We start from the raw sequence: 7,384 nt of genomic DNA, 5'->3' as shown, positions 1-7,384 counted from the left end.
ATTTTCATTTTTTGGCCATTTCTATGGATAATATCGATGGTTATTTGAAAGCATTTTTATTAGAGGTTTATCGATTTAGATGGTCACAGTTGCGGGAAGCTGCAGTGATTTGAAGTCGCAGGGTCCTCGCCTCAGCACCTTTGTGTTCTTAAGGTGAACACCTTATCGGGAGCATGGGCGGGGGCCAGCTCCCCCCTTCATCTAAAGGGGGCCCTGCTCCAAGTGCTGGCGAACATCGTGATTTACACTAATGTACCTAATACGTTCTCAAGCAGCATTTTTCTTACTTTGCCTCTCTGTCAATGGGGGTGATTATCACTGGAAATATTTTTGCAGTGGTTTGTGGGTATCTGGTGAAAACAGCATTTACTGACATTTCCTCATACAAATAAAATCTTTCCAAGCCTCCTCATATGGGAGAGAATTATTTCAGGAGTGGGTGGGTCAGCTTTTGTGGCCTGCATCTTGCGGGAGGTCAGACTAGATGATCATAATGGTCCCTTCTGATCTTAAGTTCTATGATTCTATGATTCTATGATATGGTCTGTAGCCTGTTCAGAGAGGATAAAAGAGACAGATACCAGCTGGATGGACTTTCTCTGGGCAGCCATGCTGGGAACTCTCTTATGGTAACAAACTATCTCACTTTGCCAGCTAGGAAGGAAGCAAGGAGAATTTGCCCCCAATCAGCCTTTGCTGGGTTAAGAGGGGAGGGAAGGTGGTAGGGGCCGGAGAGGAATGATTCCCCTACTGGAGAGCGTGCAGGGTGGGGGAGGGAATGATGATGGGCAGTATGGGGAAAACTCCCACTGCTATTTCCAGATTCTTCTAAGGATCCAGATACGTCCTTCCGTGGGCTGGGTCTGAGCTCTGCAGCTGTCCCCAGTTTCTGAACTTGGAGGGAGGGGCTCGCCCCTCCAGACCAGGACTGCTCCCTGGTGCAGTTTGCTTGGGGTTTGGTTGGCTCAGCCAGGTTCCCCTCCTGTTTGCATGTAGTGACCCCTTCTGCCTCTCTTCTCCCTCTCTCAGGTCAGGGGAAGCACAGCTGCAATAACAGCAGGTGGAGATGGGGCGCGATCTGCTGCACCTGGGATTCCTTGTCACAGTTCTCCAGCAGCTAGGTAAATACTGGGCGTGTCACCGCACGGCTGTTCTGTCTGTGTGGGATCGGGATGGGGTCCCATGTGGGTTGAGGTCCTTCTCTAGAGCCCACCAGGGAGGGATCTGAGAGTGCTCTGCAGGCAGTAGTTAACAACACCTCTATTCTATTCAGGTCCATATGCCGGGCCCATCACCGTGGTACCTGATCAACTCACGACCTCCCTGGGACGCAGCTTAATATTAGAGTTGGCTGCCATTTTGAAACCGAATTTTGTTGCTGTTGTCCCAAACCAGCCCTGTCCTGGTCACAGAGGTCACTTACCCACCCAGCTGTGCTCATCCGCATAAGATCTTTTAATGCTCTGCCAGGCATGGCTGAGGCTAGTTGAAATAAGGTGTTTTGCACACAGCGCCACCTAATGGCTGAACAGTATAATACAGTTTAACCTTCCATTAGGTCTCCCCCTTTTCAGTTCTACATTCCCACCATTTACCACAGTTACCCTGCCACGCTCCCTTTGAAGTTCAGTACGGCCGGGTCAGGCTGTTGAGTGTCTCTGAATCGTGCTGGTTTCCTAATTACAGAACCTGAACGTGGAACAACTTGGTCATCTGGCTGGTCGGTTTGGAATCCTTGAGACTTCTTTGTGTTCTGCATCTGCCACCTGTAGCAGTTGCTCTGTCGATTGTTCCTGCTGAGGAACAAAGTGTGGGTGCTGATGGTTTCTGCTGAGCTCTTCACCGTCAGTCTCGATCACATAGGATCTAGGCACTTTTTATGACAGCGGGCGTTGTCCATCCTTTTTCTCCATCTGATTTGGCGTGAACACGGTCACCAGGTTCTAGACCCAGCAATTCTCTAACCGAGCGAGGTCTGTTGTATAAGTGTTCCCAAGCTCTTTTAGCTTTTTTAATCTGATTTGGCTACTCTCTTCATGCCTGGCCACTTTGAAGATAGATTCTTGCCCAAAGTTGGAGCAGTAATTCTGAGATGTCTTCCCAAAAGGATTCGTGCTGGACTATATCCAGTAACCGCTGTTGTTGTTGGTAACTCAGAAGAGCAAGGAATGGCTCTTCCTGGTATAGGATTTTCTTGGCTGCCAGCACAGCTCTCTCAGCCTCTCCATTCGCTTCGCTTGTGAGTAATGTGGGCTGCTAGTAATATGATCAAAATCATATTTTATTCAGAGTGACTTAAATTCTGCTGGGGACACTTGTGGTCCGTTGTCTGTCACTAGTTGTTCTGGAATACCAAAGTGAGCAAAAGTGTACTACAGTTTGTCAATACCACTGCGACATGTTATGTCTGCCGAGTACATTCTTTCTATATACCTGGAAGAATAGTCCTTGGTGACCAGATAATGGTATCCACTGAATTTGCATAAATCTGCAGCTAGTCTCTTCCAAGGTCTATCTGGTAGGGGTGTTTGTACCCGGTATGGTTCAGCATTGTCTCTGGATTTGTACTGGATCTCCTTTTAAAAGCCCAATATCCTCAAATCCTCTGTCACGTTCTTCCGTCTTTCACACTAGGCTGTCATGGCTGCCACAAGGCAGCTGCGAAAGCTGTTGGGGGTTCTTAGGTCACTGTCCTACGGAGAAGTGCCCTCCCCCGTTGTTGGCCTCAGCCAGAGCTCCCCAGTTCCCTGCTGAGTGGAAGTTGCTCCTGCCCCACGGCTGGCCACAAATGCACCCCCTCCCCCACAAAGCCTTAGCCTGTGTCAGGCCTTCGTCTGTCCCTGACTCCCTGCCCTCTCCTAGAAGCCATTTGATTTCCCCAATTCCCTGCTGCGTTTGGAAGCTGTTTCCCATGGCTGCTGTTCTCTGTGTGTGACTTACTGATGAGATGAGGAACATGGGTCCTGGTCATTGCAGATCCCCTTGTGCCTTTCCTCCAGGCCAGGCTATTCACGCCAATGCCTGTCTGGGGAGGTTGGAGCGACTCTCAGGCTGGGTGCATGGCTGGTAAAGCATGGAGGGCTCCTTCGGGTGAAACGGGAGTGCTTCAGTAAGCTCTGTTCTGCTTGGGTCGTTGCATTAAATCCTGTTGCCGTTAATTCAGTTGCTTCAACTGTGTCTTCTCCATGGAGTTATTTGATGAGGGGAGAGGGGCACAGCCCTGGGCTGACTGGCTCACTGGGATGTTGCAGTTCTGGTACCATGGTGGTGACAAGGCCTTAGGACTGGTTCACGGGGATGGTGTAGTTCTGGTGGCATAGTTGGGGGGAGGGGGCTAGGACTGACTGACTGAGATGGTGTAGTTCTAGGGTATGGTGGTGGTGGTCTCCGTGAGTTGATCTCCTTGATTTGCCCCTTCTCAGTCCATGACCCCAGAAAGGCCCCAAATGTCCAGTGGAACTACCGCAGACGTCATCAACCTCTACTTGAGCATCTACCGCTCGTTCTACAGGCCGCCCTTCGAGGACAGGACGTGGGTTAACGCCACAGGGCTGGCCCATGGCAACCCCACCCTGCACCTTGCTGGAGTCACGATGTCCAACCAAGGGAACTTCTCCTGCTGGGCGGGCCTGGGCTTCGACTGTGTGTCTGTGGAGGTGTAGCTCTGGGTCAGCGGTAAGTAGGAGGGAGAGGCGAGGAGGCACGTGTTGGGTGGAGAGGCCTCTAGGCTGCTTCGGCTTTCGGATTCAGCCTCGGGGAGAAGAGAACCTGAGAGCTGAGTGTCTATTTGAGCTCATCCCCGCCCCCAGTGGGCACCATACGGCCTGCCTGAACCTGGCAGCATGTGCGTAGCAGGGAGCCAGGCCCTTCTATGTACAAACACAGCCCCCACTTCTCAGAGTATCTGAGCTGCTCCCTATCCTCAATCCCAACCCCCTTGTGTGGCTGGGCCGGGCTGTCTACCCCATTGCACAGCTGGGAAACTGAGGGCTTGTCGACACTGAAACGCTACCCTGGTGCCGCTATGCTTCAGTATAGACACGACCTGCACCGACGGGAGGGGTTGTCCCATCGCTGTAAATAATCCACCTTCCTGAGAGATGGTAGCTAGGTTGATGGAAGAAGTCTCCTGTTGGCCTAGTGCTGTCTACACGGGAAGTTAGGTTGACTTAACTGTGCCGCTCAGGGGGGTGGATTTTTCACACCGGTGAGCGACGTAGTTATGCCGACCTAAATTTCTATTTTAGACCTGGCCTTAGTGTCCCGCATTGCTCCTAGCAAGGCAGAGAGGCAGCCAGCATATGCTGCTACTGCTGGCTTACCAGCATCCAGTACTTCCTGGCGTGAAGGTTTTTTTGCAAATGACTTTGTGCCTCAATGAGTTTATTATCATGCAAAACAGGACAAGCGGCACTGAGGGTCACGTTGCCCCGAAGAGCTCTGATGATGGTGACGGTGATGGTGACGGTGACAGTTTTCTTCCAGCCAGAAACTGTGTGCTTGTCCCACGGGACTGTTTCTTCCTGGTAAACACAGAATTAACTCGAATCCCGTAGCTTTCCCACAAACCCGTCTCCAAATCCAAGCGGTTAAAGGGCATGCCCCGAGACTGACTGCTCCCTTGGCACTCATTTATCCTCTCTCAGACAAACTCCTTCACGCAGCTGGCTTTATCAGCAAGTGCCCCTCCGTCTGGCTCCCCACTAACGACCTTCCGGAGTTTGGAAATGTGCCGGCCGCACAATAAGAGTGCGCAAGGGACGGGGGTTTGTGCCAAGGCAACAGCTCATCTGTAGCTACCAGGCGTTCTGGTGGGCGAGGGGAAAACCTGCTGCTCTTGGGAGCTGCTGTCCGGGCCACGGGTCCATAAACCTGCAAATGCCACTGCTTTCTGTGCTGTGGATCCGTAAAGCAGGGGACTGTCCGCTTCCTCTCTGCTCCGTGCCGGGGGCGAGATGGAGGGATCTAAAAGGATTCACTAGCTCTCCCCTTCCCCTCACTCTGAGATGTAATGGGGGAAACTCGCTCTCCCCACCATCTGCTCTATCTCCCAGTGGGATCCCAAGAACCCACTCATTCTGCTGGCTGTCTCCAATATCCTGGGATCTAAAGGGACCAGTTAGTCTGTCTGCTCGGTCCTGCGAGGGGATGGACAGCACAGTTGAAATGATCAACTTGGTCCCACTGCCATAATACCCAGGGAGTGAGTAGCCACATGCTGTGAGTGGAGCGTCACCCCCTGCGATCTGTAGTTGAGAAAGACACCGGACAGACAAAATGAGACAGTCGGAGCAGGAAACCTAATGAAACAACCGGCCAAACCAGGAATGGTTCAGCCTCTTGGCAACAGTGTCAAGGTGACGGGCACACATGGCAGCTCCACCCTACCCCCTGCCATGTGCACTTTGTGGGTGGGTAGAGGCACTCACCATGGTTTCGTGCCCAGGCAGCCTGAAAGTTGCTTTGTGTTTACAAAATGGAAATGTCACCCCCTGATTTCCATTTTTGTCAAAATTTTTGGGGTTTCCATAACCCCCCCCCAATGATTTTTTTTTTGACAGTTGGAATTTGGGGGAGGGGTTGACAAAAATTTTAAAAAAAATTGATTTCATAGATTTTTTTTTTGTGAGGGGGAAATAAATTAATTTCCCAATTATCTCTGTCCCTCCTGGCATTTGCGTGTGTATGCGCATTGGTGTATGTGCATGTGAGTGCATGTTGCAAAAAAAGTGAACATCATTCTGGGCTGTATTAGCAGGAGTGTTATACGCAAGACACGAGAAGTAATTCCAGGCGCGGCTCTAGGTATTTTGCCACCCCAAGCACGGCAGGCAGGCTGCCTTTGGTGGCTTGCCTGCGGGAGGTCCCCGGTCCCGCGGATTCGGCAGCACGCCTGCGGGAGGTCCGCCGAAGCCGCGGGACCAGCGGACCCTCCACGGGCATGCCGCCAAAGGCAGCCTGCCTGCCGCCCTCGCGGCGACCGGCAGAGCGCCCCCCCGTGGCTTGCTGCCCCAGGCACGCGCTTGGCGTGCTGGTGCCTGGAGCCGCCCCTGAGTAATTCTTCTGCTCTACTCCGCAGTGATTAGGCCTCAACTGGAGAATTGTGTCCAGTTCTGGGCGCCACATTTCTGGAAGGATGTGAACAAATTGGAGAGAGTCCAGGGAAGGCGACAACAATGATGAAAGGTCTAGAAAACATGACCTATGGGGGAAGATTGAAAAACTTGGGTTTGTTTAGTCTGGAGAAGAGAAGACTGAGAGGGGACATGATCACAGTTTTCAAGTATGTAAAAGGCTGTTACAAGGAGGAGGGAGAATTTTTTTTTCTTAATCTTTGAGGATAGGACAAGAAGCAATGGGCTTAAATTCCAGCAAGGGAGGTTTAGGTTGGACATTAGGAAAAACTTCCTGTCAGGGAGGCTAAGCACTGGAATAAATTGCCTAGGGAGGTTGTGGAATCTCCATCACTGGAGATTTTAAAGAGCAGGTTGGACAAACACCTGTCAGGGATGGATAATACTCAGTCCTGCCATGAGTGCAGGGGACTGGACTAGATGACCTCTCAAGGTCCCTTCCAGTCCTGTGATTCTGTGTGTGTGTGTGTGAGTGAAGGTTGATTTCCCTCCTCTGGCACTTTGAGTGCAGAAGGTGGGGGCCCCGCAAGGATACTTGCCACTCCAGGCTTGTATTAAACTCCCAAGGTTACAGCTTTTCACTGACCTTGGATTGGTAAATGCTGCCACCATCCAAGTGCAGAACCCCTTTGAGAGCCCAGGAAGGGACACTGGAGAATTCCTTTCCGTGGGTACCCTCAAGTCCTTTCCCAAAAGAAATCAGCTGTTGCCACTTGCTAATTTAAACAACATGTGCACAAATCTCTTAGACACCAAAAATTCAATTCTGTTCTTTAAAAAGGTAAATTTTATTAATATAAACAAAGAAAAATACATCTGGGAACTCAGGCTATTGCTAGATTTAAAAAAAAAACAACTACAAGGATTAAGCACAAAGAATAGCTTTCTTGAGGTCCAGCTTAAAGGTTACAAGCAAAACAAAAGTAGATAATCATAGATTATTAGGGTTGGAAGGGACCTCAGGAGATCAGTTAGTCCAACCCCCTGCTCAAAGCAGGAGGTTAGCCCAGAGGAATCCACAAGCCATAAAGAAATAAAAGAAATAAACCTATTCATGTCTTCCTAGACGTTTCCTGATCTACTTACATATTTGGGGTTTTAAATGAGTAGTTTCTAGGTATGATACTGATAATTTTTCATACCTGACCCAACTGTCTTCCAGCATAGCCCTGCCCTATCCCCTCTCTCCAGGAGAACAACAACAGACAGACAAAAGGGGAGTCTTTGTTTCAATTTTAAAAAGTTCTTGC

The 7,384-nt window shown here is 50.4% G+C and overlaps 1 long non-coding RNA gene across 1 annotated transcript; it reads left to right on the top strand.

Annotated features, from left to right (window-relative positions):
* Positions 1–538: 538 nt before the first annotated feature.
* On the top strand, positions 539–2,040 carry LOC123352133. The gene is made up of 3 exons (XR_006574110.1): positions 539–629; positions 1,030–1,121; positions 1,687–2,040. It is a non-coding gene; the product is annotated as an uncharacterized LOC123352133 (long non-coding RNA).
* Positions 2,041–7,384: the final 5,344 nt, after the last annotated feature.

Source organism: Mauremys mutica, chromosome 17 (assembly GCF_020497125.1).
Source record: "Mauremys mutica isolate MM-2020 ecotype Southern chromosome 17, ASM2049712v1, whole genome shotgun sequence".
Lineage (NCBI taxonomy): Eukaryota > Metazoa > Chordata > Testudines > Geoemydidae > Mauremys > Mauremys mutica.
This window is presented reverse-complemented; position numbering and strand designations above follow the sequence as displayed.